We start from the raw sequence: 15,248 nt of genomic DNA on the forward strand, positions 1-15,248 counted from the left end.
TAAGGTTATTTCTGGTGGTGGCATAGCTCTCCATCCAGGGACAAATTCTTTGTGAAGCAATTTATCTTCAAAGGGCTAGATATTCTGTAAAGTATAACTTTCACAAGTTTTATAAAGCAGACACAAGCAAATGGAAGGTGATTGAGGCTGAGGTGCTTTTAGCTTGTAAATCACCAATTGCTACACTCCTTCCTACATTCCTCTCTTCAAGGCTTTTTAGCAATTCCTTGCTTCTTTTTACAAAGAACATCTGAAGCCCCTACATATTTAGCAGACCTTTGAAACTTTTTACAGGGAATATTTTGTGTTCCTACAGTAAGATTTCATTAGTTTCTATTGCTGCATACTCAATAATTTATATTTTCAGTTTTTAACTTTTCAAGATTAATTGCTTCCACATTTCAATCAAATGTGCATATCCTTTTTCCTATGCTGGCATACTTTTCATTTTAAGGTATCAATTATCAATAAGCCTCACATAATTGTCCTGCCTGGATGTCACCATCTATACAGCCAGCAACAATATCAAAAGAAAAACAATAATCACTTCCTTCCCATATAGTTGTTTATTTTCCCAAATCTATTCATTTTTAAGATTGAAACATAAAAACCAAAAATATGCATATTGTACATTCCATACATATTTTATTTGAAATTTATCTAAACATGATATTTTAGGGAAAATAATCTAAATGTTAATTCAGTTATGGGGGCCTAGAATTCTGGTTTACTAAAGACTGTTTGTAAAGCCTGAAAGTTTATTGTTGTCTACAATCAACAAAAACCACTTTTAATCTTTTCATGGTACTTATAAGAGTGTACTTCCTGGGTGCTGGATTTTGATAATAAATCTACAGAAAAAAGTGGAAGCTGTAAAATCAGATAATCACCAGTTGTGCCGTGTTGGGCAAATATTTTAACTATTCTCAGCCTCAGTTATTATAATACTTATAGCACTTCTACCTTAGAATAGGGTGCAGTAACAGTTAATACGCTATGCTCAAAATGAAATGAAATCAAGTTATTCTCCTCTTGGAATTAAATTGGAAGCATTACTGTATCATATAGAAGAGTTCTTGAGTTAATTATGGTCTGGAACTGGTTCTTACAGGCTCATGAGATTTGATTGTTAAATTTTTGGGAATCTTGTGAACTATGTTTTCAATCATTGGTAGCTTAAAATTGTCTCTACAGTGGAAGTACTTATACTTGAGTTACAAATTAGAGCTTTTTGTCTCTCATTAGGAAGCCAATTTACTAGGATACCATTGTATATTTCTGGGTAACTCAATCATATGAAACCGATAAAGACTGAGATGGATTAAATTTATTAGCTCTCCATTTAACAGCTTATTCATGATTGAAAAACTTTATCAGTTTGTTGACAGGTAAAAACCGTGATGAATCATTAGTCCAAGTAATACACAGAATAATAGCAATGTGTGTAGATGTATGACAAGATAATTTAGTTTGGCTTTTCTTTTCTGATGTTACTAAAGGACTCCAGGATAATGCATTAATAAGTAATAAAAGAGAAATGAAAAATATATGAAGGTACATTTTTTAAGTAAATTAACTAAAACATAAGAAGTATAGAAATAAGGGTAAAATTAGAAGCATAGAATACTGTAAAATATCAGTCACCTCAATTATTCAGTAAGATACATTTTAATTTTAATTTTGACAGCTTTAATTTTAAAAGATTTCTTATCAAACTTCAGAAATGTAATCTCCAAATAAATTTTTTCAATTACAAAAGTTTTGTTTGTTTCATGGTAATACATTTAGTACCGTGATCATTGTAGCAAATTTGGAATACCCAGAAAAATAGAAGGAAAGTAGCTCACTCAGCCTTTGACCATAATGATAACCACTTTTAGTATTTCAGTTTGTTTCCTTCCAAAAATTGCTTTATTTTTCTCTTTCTTTTTGAAATTATATTTACTTTCCTTCTATTTACATTAAATATACTTATGATCATATAACATCTAACATACATATGCATTTATGTGCATATCATTTTGAAATGCATTAATATTAAAAAATAGTATATTTTTATTTTAGGAAACACAAAAAACATATTAGTGAAAATTATATTTAAAAATAAGGAAAATATGCAACTTAAATTATGTTAATTACATTAAAATATTTTAGAAAACACGCTAAAATATTAAAAGTTTTTTACAAGTAGTTATTACTTTAACCTTTAAAAATGCATAACATAAAAATGCATTAACATAATTAAGTGTAAATTATTTATAAAGATATTTAAGCATATCAAATATGAACATTCACAGGCATTTGATGAAAAATGGTAAGAGGCTTGTTACAGATAATACCTACTGATTATAAATTATTCTTCTTGCTCAATTTTAGAAAAGTAATTTAATATAAATGTCTACAATGCAAAAATCACTTCATTATTTTGACAATAAAAATGGTTCATTTATTCTGCAATTTTACTTCAGTGGAGTATTCAAAGATTTTTTGTTTGTTTGTTTACAAATTTTCCTGGCAGAATGCAACAGTTTTTAAATACTAGAACATAAAATTACTTGCTGTTTTCAATGGTCAAAAACATATGAAAGGATTATAAGTGTTTGAGTGAATATTTTAGAATATGAAAGCACTTTCCAAGAAGATAGAAAAATCAGTTCAGAGAACAGTGAATGCAGGGTATCTCAAATGTCATGCTCAGTTTATTGATTATATTGTTACAACAGTTCCAATTTTCTCCCCCTTTTTCCCCTCCGCCCAGCACCCCCCTCCCCCAGAAATCCCCCCCAAGTCCATACCCCTGGTTCGTAAAAATTAACTATCCCCCCCCTCTCAAATATTAGGACCCTTTGTAATTTTGTAAAGGACAATGGGCAAAGGTCTCAAGCTCCTCTAGCTGCTTCAAGCTGGACATGGTCGTCGTCCTACCTACCCTTGGGTCCAGAAAACCCTAATAAGAGTGGGAGTGTGGAGGGGAGGGTGGCCTTCCCACATGGGGAAGGATCGTGCAGACTCCAGGTCAGTTGGCTGCCTCTGGTCAACGGCGTGCTTGGTTCAACAGGCTGGTGTCCTTGTTGTGTTCTGAGGGCAACAGATTTGGCGAAAAGGGTTAAAAGACATCATTCAATCCATAACTACTAGATGACAAAAGGCAGGGATTAATTTTTCAATGTTCCATATTAGGGAAAAAAAAAAAAGTTTCTTTGTAAGAAGGTGTGCTAGGCACATCTCGCCTGTCCAAAACACTTTTGCCCATTATACTTAGTTTGGGCTGAGGTAAATAGTTTAGGTTTTTCCCCCTCTCAGACCTCTGGGCCTTTTCTGTCCAAGCCATTAGGATAGAAAAGAGAAACCCGTTTTAAAGTGAAGCCCACAGACCACCCCATTCTTCCCCAACCCAGCCATTTAGTTCAGCCAAACCGTTGAGTCTCAGGAGGCAGCGCTGCAGAGAGGATTAAGTGAGGCTTATGCGTACAGATAATCACTCAGGTAATGCGATCATAGGCTTATGTCCTTTGAAAACAAAAAACACGTGTTAATTTATGTAACATAACCTGCAAACAAGTCTCTAAATCTGGAGAAGAAACTTTTAAGACGGTTAGTTGCCCTGTTTTATACTCTACTACCGATCATTGTGATTTTCCTTGAATAATAATTTTTCTCCCTAAGGTTACCCTCCTTGTCTTTAAAGGAACTACATTAAGTCCATTTTTAATTTATCCTGTTCGTTTGCATAAACATAACAAGAGCAGCAAATGATCACTTATGATCTTTAGTTCTGCTTTGCTGGAACTTACCCAAGGAATATTTGGGGTGACCTTCAGTCTGTTCTTCAGGGCACAGAAGCTGTGCCACATATCTGGCATTCATCCTTGCCTGTACACACCTGTTTTTTCCAAGTCTTTCTGGTCTTTCCTTGTGCCTTAAGGTCCCTTCTAGCCATCTTTCAAGAAAACAACCTTCGTTCCTTCCCTGGAAAGATTGCTGTGGACCGCACAACCAACCATGGTACCAGGCCTTTTATCTCACGGGCTTTTATTACCTTTGAAAGTCATTCCCAGTTCCTCAGGGCTTTCTGGTAACAATCTGAGCCCAAGTATGTTTCCTTTAGGCTTGACATTCCAGTCAAAGACTTGGTCAAAAAAAAAAAAAAAAAAGAACCTCTGTTGACAACTGGTCTTATTAGTTCTATGCAAAGGAACTTATGTCATTATTTACTTGTTTAGAATGCCAAACTCTGGAGGGATCAAATAGGGAGAAAAATATACAACGTGAAGGAAAATCTTTGTCCTAATATTCACTGAACTGGCATTTCCATTCTTCATATTTTCATTTTTCCCCCACTAAAAAATTTTGGTTTGTTTTTCCATTACAGTTGTCTCACTTTTTTAGCCCTCTTGTTTCCCTGCACCCTGTCCCTCCCCTCCCCCACATTTAGTCCCCACTCAGTTGCACCTGTCTGTGGGTCATTCATATATATATATATTTTTTAACTTGACCCATTCGCTTACACCTTTCTTTTCCTCCCCCTCGCCCCCCTTGTTACTGTTAGTCTACTTCTTGTTTACATACCTCTGGTTCAATTTTGCTCATTTGTTTGTGTTGTTCATTAGTTTCCTGTAATAGGTGACAGCATACGGTATTTTTCTTTTGTTGCCTGGCTTATTTCACTAAGCATAATTTTCTCTAGTTCCATCCATGTTGTTGCAAATGGTAGAAGTTCCTTCTTTCTTTCTGCTACATAGAATTCCATTGTGTAAATGTACCACAGTTTTTTGATCCACTCATCTACAGATGGGCACTTAGGTTGTTTCCAGCACTTGGCTATTGTAAATAGTGCTGCTAGGAACATTGGAGTGCATAGGTTCTTTTGAATTGGTGTTTCGGGATTTTTTGGATATAATCCTAGCAATGGAATTGCTGGTTCAAAAGGCAGTTCCATTTTTAGTTTTTTAAGGAAATTCCAAACTGTTTTCCACAGTGGCTGCACCAATCTGCATTCCCACCAGCAATGCACCAGGGTTCCTGTTTCTCCGCATCCTCTCCAGCACAAGTTGTTTGTTGATTTGTTGATGATTGCCATTTTGACTGGTGTGAGGTGGTATGTCATTGTGGTTTTAATTTGCATCTCTCTGATGGCTAGTGATGTTGAGCAGACTTTCATATGTCTATGGGCCTTCTGTATGTCTTCTTTGGAGAAGTGTTTGTTCAGGTCCTTTGCCCATTTTTTAATTGGGTTGTCTGTCTTCTTGGTGTTGAGTCGTATGAGTTCTTTATATATTTTGGAGATCAATCCCTTGTCTGAGATGTCATTGGCGAATATATTTTCCCATATGGTTGGTTTCCTTTGCATCTTGCTGATGTTTTCTTTAGCTGAGCAGAAACTTTTTAGTTTGATGTAGTCCCATTTGTTTATTCTTTCCTTTATTTCCCTTGCCTTAGGAGATATATCAGTGAAAATGTTGCTACGTGGGATATCTGAAATTTTCCTTCCTATTTTTTCCTCTAGGACTTTTATGGTGTCACGGCTTACATTTAAGTCTTTGATCCATTTTGAGTTTATTCTGGTGTATGGTGTGAGCTGGTGGTCTAGTTTCATTTTTTTGCATGTCCCTGTCCAGTTCTCCCAACACCATTTGTTGAAGAGGCTCTTTTCATTCCATTTGATGTTCTTTTCCCCTTTGTCAAATATTAGTTGACCATATGAACCTGGGCTTATTTCCGGGCTCTCTATTCTGTTCCATTGATCTATATGTCTGTTTTTATGCCAGTACCAGACTGTTTTGATTACCGTGGCCTTGTAGTATAGTTTGATATCGGGTATTGTGATTCCTCCTACTGTGTTCTGCCTCAAAATTGTTGTGGCTATTCGGGCTCTTTTTTGGTTCCATATAAATTTTTGAAGTATTTGTTCTAGGTCTGTGAGATATGTTGCTGGTATTTTAATAGGGATTGCATTGAATCTATAAATTGCTTTGGGTAGTATGGACATTTTAATGATGTTGATTCTTCCCATCCATGAGCATGGTATACGCTTCCATTTATTTGTATCTTCTTTAATTTCTTTCTTCAGTGTTATGTAGTTTTCTGTGTACAGGTCTTTTACCTCTTTGGTTAAGTTTATTCCTAGGTATTTTATTTTTCTTGTTGCTATGGTAAATGGGATTTTTCTTTCAGTTTCTATCTCTGAGTTTTTATTGTTGGTGTATAAAAATGCCTTCGATTTCTTAATATTGACTTTGTATCCTGCTATTTTGCCGAATTCACTTATTAGATTGAGTAGTTTTTTTGTGGAGTCTAAAGGATTTTCTATGTACACTATCATGTCATCTGCAAATAATGACAGTTTTACTTCCTCTTTTCCAATTTGGATGCCTTTTATTTCTCTTTCTTGTCTGTTTGCTGTGGCTAGAACTTCCAGGACTATGTTGAATAGGAGTGGAGAGAGCGGACATCCTTGTCTTGTTCCTGATCTCAGGGGGAATGCTCTCAGTTTTTGCCCATTGAGTATGATGTTGGCTTCAGGTTTCTCATATATGGCCTTTATTATGTTGAGGTATGCTCCCTCTATTCCCATTTTGCTGAGAGTTTTTATCATAAATGGGTGTTGTACTTTATCAAATGCTTTTTCCGCATCTATTGATATGATCATGTGGTTTTTGTCTTTCATTTTGTTTATGTGGTGTATCACGTTTATTGATTTGCGAATATTAAACCATCCTTGCATCCCTGGGATGAATCCTACTTGATCGTGGTGTATGATCTTTCTAATGTGTTGCTGGATCCGGTTTGCCAATATTTTGTTGAGGATTTTAGCATCTATGTTCATCAGCGATATTGGTCTGTAGTTTTCTTTCTTTGTTGTGTCTTGACCTGGTTTTGGAATTAGGGTTATACTGGCTTCATAGAACGAGTTTGGGAGTCTTCCCTCTTCTTGTATCTTTTGGAATAGTCTGAGGAGGATAGGAGTTAGTTCTTTTCTAAATGTTTTGTAGAATTCACTTGTGAAGCCATCTGGTCCTGGGCTTTTGTGTGCTGGGAGTTTTTTGATTACTGCTTCAATTTCGCTAGCTGTTATTGGTCTATTCAGACTTTCTGCTTCTTCTTGATTCAGTTTGGGCAGACTATAGTTTTCCAGGAATCTGTCCATTTCCTCTAGGTTGTCAAATTTCTTGCCATACAGTTGTTCGTAATAATTTCTTATAATTCTTTGTATTTCTGTGGTATCAGTTGTGATTTCTCCTCTTTCATTTCTGATTTTATTTATTTGGGTTCTCTCTCTTTTTTTCTTGATGAGCCTGGCTAAAGGCTTGTCAATTTTGTTTATCTTTTCAAAGAACCAGCTCCTACTCTTGTTGATCTTTTGAATTGTTACTTTAGACTCTATGTCATTTAATTCTGCTGTGATCTTGATGATTTCCTTCCTTCTACTTGATCTGGGTTTTGCTTGTTGTTCTTCCTCTAGTTCTTGTAGCTGTAGGGTTAAATTTTTTATTAGAGATTCTTCTAGCTTTTTTAGGTAGGCTTGTATTGCTATGAACTTTCCTCTTAAGACTGCTTTCGCTGTATCCCATAGGTTTGGGGTTGTTGTGTGTTCATTATCATTGGTTTCCAGGAACTTTTTGATTTCTTCCTTGATGTCATTGTTAACCCATTCATTATTTAATAGCATGTTATTCATTCTCCATGAGTTTGAATGGTTTTGAGTTTTTTCCTTGAGGTTGATTTCCAATTTTAAGGCATTGTGATCTGAGAAGATGCTTGATATAATTTCAATTTTCTTGAATTTATTGAGGCTTGTTTTGTGTCCTACCATGTGGTCTATCTTTGAAAATGTTCCATGTGCACTTGAGAAATATGTATATTTTGCTTCTTGGGGGTGTAAACTTCTATATATATCGACTAAGTCCATTTGATCGAAAGTGTTGTTCAGTGCCTCAATATCTTTGGTGTTTCTTTGCTTTGAAGATCTGTCCATTGTTGACAATGGGGTGTTAAAGTCCCATACGATGAGTGTGTTGCTGCCTATATCTTTCTTGGAGTCTTTCAAAATTTTCCTTACATATTTGGTTGCTCCTAAGTTGGGTGCATATATATTTATAAGGGTTATATCTTCTTGATGGATTTTTCCCTTAAGTATTATGAAATGCCCTTCTTTGTCTCTTTTTATGGACTTTGCTGTGAAATCTGTTTTGTCTGATATAAGTATTGCTACCCCGGCTTTTTTTTCATGTCCATTTGCTTGGAAAACATTTTTCCATCCCTTTACTTTCAGTCTGTGTAGATCTTTTGTTCTAAGGTGGGTCTCTTGTAGACAGCATATATGTGGGTCATTCTTTCTAATCCATTCAGCTACCCTATGTCTTTTAATTGGAGCGTTTAATCCATTTACGTTTAAGGTTATTACTGATAAGTACTTATTCATTGTCATTTTCCCCCTTTGTACTCGTGTTCTTCTCTGTTTCTCTCTGTTTCTTTATCTTTTTAGAGCAGACCCTTTAGCATCTCTTGCATTGCTGGTTTGGTGGAGATGTATTCTTTTAGTCTTCCTTTGTCTGAGAAACTCCTTACTTCACCTTCCATTTTGAATGAGAGCCTTGCTGGATAGAGTATTCTTGGTTGTAGGCCTTTGTTTTTCATTGCTTGGAATATTTTTTGCCATTCCCTTCTTGCTTGTAGTGTTTCTGCTGAGAAATCTGAGGATAGCCTTATTGGAGCTCCCTTGTATGTTATTAGTTGTTTCCCTCTTGCTGCTTTTAGGATTCTCTCTTTGTCTTTGGATGTTGCCATTTTAATTATGATGTGTCTTGAGGTGGGCCTGTTGGGGTTCATCTTCATTGGGACCCTCTGTGCCTCCTGGATTTGCGTGACTCTTTCTCTCCTCATGTGAGGGAAGTTTTCTGTCATTAGTTTTTCAAAGAGGTTTTCTATCCCTTGCTCTTCTTCTTCTCCTTCTGGAATTCCAATGATACGGATATTGTTACGTTTCATGTTGTCCTGCAGCTGTCTTAGAACCTCTTCAGTCTTGTTCAGTCTTTTTTCATTTTGTTGCATTGTCTGGGAGTTTTTGTGTACGTTGTCCTCCAGCTCGCTGATCCGATCTTCTGCTTCCTCTAGCCTGCTTTTAATTCCTTCTACTGTGTTCTTCAATTCAGAGATCGTATTCTTCATTTCCTCCTGGCTCTTATTGATAGCTTCCATGTCCTTTTTGATGCTGGTATAATTCTCAGTAAGTTCCTTATAGTTCTTCTGGAGTTCACTGTAGTTTTTCTGCAGTTCTTTGTAGTTTCCGCTGAGCTCATTTAGCTTCTCCATAATCCATGTTTTAAATTCTGTATCTGATATGTTGCTCCCCTCTATTTCATTTAGCACTCTTTCTGGGGATCCTACCTTTCCTTTTGATGGGGGGTTGTTTCTCTGTCTCCCCATTTTTGTGATTCCTTTTGTTTGTTGGTGCTTCTTAGAATGATCAGTTCTTCCTGGATCTGCCTCTGGTAGCGTCAGATCATGTACCAGACTGGCCCTAGGCAGCCTGTTGGAGACTTCCAGGGATCTACTGCCTTTGTCTTTCTTCTTTAGTTGTTAATATACTCAATCTGTGATCAGCCGTCAGGCTTAAGGACCGTGGGTGTGGCAACTTAATTCCTGTAGGCAGGGCTTTTATTTCCCCTTAGTATGACACCACTTGGAGGGGGATGGTCTGTCTGCTGTACTGGGACTGAGTCAGCACTGGCTGGTCCTGGGAGGGGGTTAGTGTAGCTTCCACTTACTCCTCCGCCCTCCTGGATCTCCGTCTGTGTTGTCCTTGATGATATTTCTTTAATCTGTCTGGTTGTATTTCAGCTACTTTTTGGTGGATCTTTTCCTCTGGTTAGTTGATTGAGAGTCACTCTGCCCACCTTGTCTTGAGATCTTTTGTGAAGGTGCTGCTAAAACATAATTACACAACCCAGGCAAGAAACCCACACCCTCCAATGTCTCCCCCAAATACAGTCCCACTATAGGCTGCAAATGAGCCCGTGTTAATATACTTGTGGAGATACTGGGACTCTTATTTCGTAGGAGAAACAGAAAGGAGTTGTTTTAAATGAAGGAAGGGTAATTTTTGAGCTGGAAGTTGATAGAGTATTAATATTAGCAATTGGGATCAAGGTTATGTAAGAGAGCAATTAACACTTACACTGTCTGTTTGAAAAGGAGGGGAGGGTTACAGTGTGGAGAGAGAAAGTGGAAGTGTATAGTATTAGGATTATATAATCGGTATATACTATATGATTAGCGTGGGAGGTAGGGTAGACACAACAGACTTCCAGGTAGACAGACAGCCAGAAATTGAAAGAGAGGGCTGGGGAGGTTAGAAGGTAGGAAATAGATTGAGAGAGAATTTTTTAAGGATAAAAATACAGAGTAGAAAATAGCAAGACAGGAAGAGAGAGAGGAAAGAGAGAGAGAAAGTAGAGAAGAGAAGGGTAGGAGAGAGAACAAAAGAAGAAGGGGAGGTAGAAGAGAGGGGACTGGATTAAAATTCTTTTTTAAATTATATGTTATAAAAAGATTAGGAGATTAAAACATGATATAAAGTTGCAAGATAGAGAGAAAAGTTGAATATAGAGAGAGGAATAGGAGATAGGAAAGCAAGAGGATTTGGGAGGAAAAGATCTCAGAGGAGGGAAGGAAATCAGGAGGAAGAGGAGATATTAGGGAGGGGAGGATTGAAATTGAAGAGTTGGCAAAAGATAGGATGAAGGAGAGAAATACAAGAGGTAGGGAAAGAAGTGGGGGGTGGGGTAGAAAAAGAGAAGGGATAAGAATAGGAGAGTAAAGGGAGAGGGGGATAGATTAGAATTATAATTTGAATATTAAGAGATTAGAATATAAAGTGTAATAGGGAGAGAGAGATTATGTATAGGGAGAGAAGGAAAATAAGGACAAGAGATGAAAGAAAAATGAATGTAGACTGAAGGGGGACAAAATAAAAAAGAAATTTAATAAAGTTGAAGGTGAGTAGCGCAGAGAAAGGAGAGGGTGAGAAAGGGAGAGAACTTAAAATTATAAAATTAACTGAGAATAGGATGCAGGGGAGAATGCTAAAGGGAGAGAAGGGGGGGAAGGGGAGGGGAGAAAAGGAGCGAGAATAAGAAGGGACTGACGGTAGGGGTAGTTAGAGAGAGAGTGAGAGATAAAAGAATGAGGATTTTAACTCAATTCAACTTTTATGCACAGTCTCTGGGTGTTTTTGGTTTGTTTGTTTTTTGGTTTTTCCTTGCTTCCTTCCTGAGTCTGCTCTTATTCAAAATTCCATGAGTTTCAAATCTTTTCTGGTTGGTAGGCTGGCTGTGGGAGGGTTCTGCTTGATTCTGGGGTTGCTAGTCTTTTTTTCATGGGCCTACCACCGCTCTGCTGTGAGCTGCCTTTAGTTGTCCCCTCCTGAGGCAGCCTCAGCCCTCCTCAGGCTTGTCCAGCTACTCCTTCCCCCAGTTGGTCCAGCCTGTGCCTGCCAGCAATCCCCGCCCTGCCTCCGGTCCTGTCTCTATTCCCAGGCTACAGCTTCTGCTCTCTTTCCTGTCTATATGCCTGCGCACCCCACCTCTCTCCCTGTCTCAAGATCGTCCTTTTGTTCTGCAGGACTCTGGCACAGTCGGTCAAAGTGCCGGGCCCAGTGGCCCTTTCCTGCCCAGGGCCTCTCCCCTAGTCTGGAGCTTTGCAGTGGCTTTCCTGCCTGTGCTCTTCTCCTTGCCCCAAAACTTTCTCTATTCCAAGCTACCGATTCCGCTGGCTTCCCTGTCTATCGGCCTGCGCGCTCTATCTTTCTTCCCGCCACAGCACCGTCCCTTTGTTCTGTGGGACTCTAGTGTGGTCGGTCAGTGCAGCACTCTCCTTCACCGGAGCTCTCTGCCGGTCTGGAGCTTCGCAGCAGCCCCTCCCCGCGGGCCCTTCTCCCTGCCCTAAAACCGTCTCCCCTCCAGAACCTCCGCCTCCGCCCTCTTCCCTACTTACACACCCTGCGCATCCTATTTCTCTCTTAGCCCCAAACCTGCCTTTTGTTCTGTGGGATTCTAGCGCGACTAAAGAGCAAACACTGATTTCATGAACACAGTTCTCCCCCGGTCCGGAGTTCCAAAACAGCTTTTCTGTGCGGCCCGTCTCCTAGCCCCAAAACTGCTCCTTTGTTCTGTAGGGCCCTAGCGCAAGTGCTGGACGAGCCCGGGATGCCGAGCTTTCCGTCGGAGGTTGCAGCTGAGGATGTTTCTCTCTAGACTCAGGTCACACAGTTTCTCCCAGTCCTGGTTGTTCACTGTTCTCTCACTCCTCTGGCTTTTTCGGCCAAATCCTCTCCCTAACTCCCTACAAGAATTCACTCCCGGCTAGTGAGCTCTCCGGTTTGATACTGCAAACGCACGGAGTCTCAGAATGACTCAGCCTGCAGTTTGTGATAAACCCCTCCACCCCCCTCCACGCTGCTCCCACGATCTCTTCCCCGTTCACGTTATCAGATATTCCCACTCACTCAGTCATTCCTCCCCGAGTTTATTCCTCCTGGATTGTCTCCTTAACAGGAGCGAGCTGAGAACACTGTTCCTACTCCGCGGCCATCTTGGTCCCCCTGTCATGCTCAGTTTAAAGCAAAGGTTACTCAACTTGGTAATTCTGTGGCCAGCTAAGCAACATTATGGTACACATCCTATTTTTTTTATCGTCTTCTGTGCTAGGAAAAAGTCTAAGTTATTACCCCATAAAAGATCTCCAGGTATGTCATCAGCTAAACACACTTTCTCCTGGTTATTCAGTTAAACAGTAATCTCAGTACTGTTGTAAAAGGCTTTCATAGATGTAATTAAGGTGTTACATCCAATGGCATTAAAATAGAGAGATTATCCAAGTGATCTTCACCTAATCTTATCAGCCCATTAAAAGCAGAGTGTCAAGCTAATGACAAGAGGTACACTCTAGTATTCTGGGAATAAATCAAACATCCACATTTTTATCTGTTTTGTGGGGCCACATGGCAAGTGCTGTGGGAGTCCTCTTGGAGTCTAGAGTCATCCCTGATGGCATCTAGAAGGAACAGAGGAGGATCTGTCTTACAATCCATAAGGAAGTGAATTCTGCCAACCACTGAGTTGGGATAGGAATCTGAGCCCACATTAGAGCTGATGCTCCAGATGATACATGGTATGAGCTTTGTGTGACCTTGAGTAGACTGTTCACTAATGTCATGACTAGACTTCTGACCTACAAAAACTGAGATTAAAAAAAAATTCTTGTGTGGATTTAAGCTGATAAATTTGGTATTGTATTACAGAGTAATAGAAAACTAATACACAATTGAAAATGTAAGGCTTTACAGTTACTCATCATTTCCCATATTATTCTTTCTATAACACAGGGGAATGATTTTTAAAATAATTTCTTTTGAGTTAGATTTTTAAGCTGTTTTAGACTTAAATAGGCATGCTGATTTCAAAAATGAAGTTAGTTTTCTTCTATCATGTCAAGTTTTTCTCTACAGCTTATCTTAATGCAACCACTCTAAAGTGCATTGAGCCTGGATCAAGGGAAGCACTAGTGCTTTCCTATTGGATGAGAGAAACCTCCCTCAAGTGAGGAGGGCTGGAGGATGACCTTGGAGACCAGTGACAGGTTCATACTTGTCTAGGCTATTCAGTTACAAATGAGACAGTGTGGTGAGATGTTGTGTGCTGCTCTATATAGTGAATCATATTCTGAAGTGTAGTCCAAGTTCTTTTCTGTGTACAAGGAGTTAGAAGAATTTATTTTTTTATTTCCATATGTACTTATTTCCTTTCCTTCAGATCGTGTGTGCCTCTGTTATTTCACATCATAAGTACCTAAACAACCCTGATTGGTTTTGTTCTATCTGTGGCAGTTTCACCATTCCCAGTCAAAGGACAAACATCAGTGCATTTGTCAGGCAAGCCTATTTCTCATACTTTAAAGTAAAATTTGGTGATCAAGGTAAGTCTTGGATCCCTCACAAGGTGTGCAAGCATTGTGTCTAGAGTTTACGGATGTGGGTGAAGGGAATGCGTGATAAATTGCCATTTGGATACCTATGGTCTGGTGAGAGCCCAGAGACCATTTGAGTGACTGTTACTTTTGTATAGTGAAAACATCAGGATATAACAAGAAAAATAAATGTAAATTTGAGTATCCTAGTCTACCATCAGCTATATGCCCAGTGCCTCATTCAGCTGAAATCCCAGTGCCAGTTTTCACTGAACTACCCTCTTTCAAAAAACAAGAGTATGGTGAAGAACTAAGTGACAGCAATGATGAAGGTTTTGAGATTGAAGATGACTCAGTTCATAAGGGATTTGATCAGCATGAGTTAAATGACTTGACACGAGATTTAAGACTATCCAGAAAGGCTTCAGAACTCCTGGCATCAAGACTGCATGAGAAAAACTTGCTTGAAAAAGGAGTGAAGGTATCCTACTTTCAGTCAAGAGAAAGTGCATTTCTGCATTACTTTCAAAGTGACAGTGGCTTTGTGTATTTCCATAGCATACATGGTCTAATGGAAGAATAGGGTATTCCAGTCTATAACACAACTGAATGGTGACTGTTCATCGATAGCTCAAAGTGGAGCTTGAAGTGTGTCCTCCTCCACAATGGCAATTATATGGTGCAGTCCCAAATGGCTATTCAGTTTGTTTTCATGAAGAATATGAAGACATAAAGAGAGTCATTGATCTGTTGCAATATCACAAGCACAACTGGATCATCTGTGTTGACATTAAAATGGTCTACTTCCTTCCTGATCAGCAACGCGGATACACCAAGTATCCTTGTTTGCTGTGTATTTGGGACAGCAGAGCTCATGAGAAGCATTCGGTGGAGTCAAATTGGCCTCCAAGATCTGACCTCAATCTTGGTGATCTAAACATTCTAGATGAGCCACTTGTTGACAGAAAGAACATTCTATTCCCACCTCTGCACATAAAACTGGGTCTCATGAAGCAATTTGTTAAAGCTTTGCCAACTAAAGGAGACTGTTTCAAGTATCTCATTTTGGCATTTCCTAGCCTGTTTTTTGAAAAGATAAAATAATATATGTTTGGTTACAGAACTTTACTACTTGTACACAATTTGACTTACAGTAACAATATGTAGCCTTTATATGAATAAAATAACTCTAAGTAAACTGTATATTCCGGTAATTTTTTCTTTATTTTCCTTTGTATGTACATTTTGTATGATTTTGGGGACAAAAACACGGTATCCTGTAC

The sequence above is a fragment of the Furipterus horrens genome, unplaced genomic scaffold, assembly GCF_987537825.1.
Source record: "Furipterus horrens unplaced genomic scaffold, mFurHor1.1.pri manual_scaffold_17, whole genome shotgun sequence".
Taxonomy (NCBI): Eukaryota; Metazoa; Chordata; class Mammalia; order Chiroptera; family Furipteridae; genus Furipterus; species Furipterus horrens.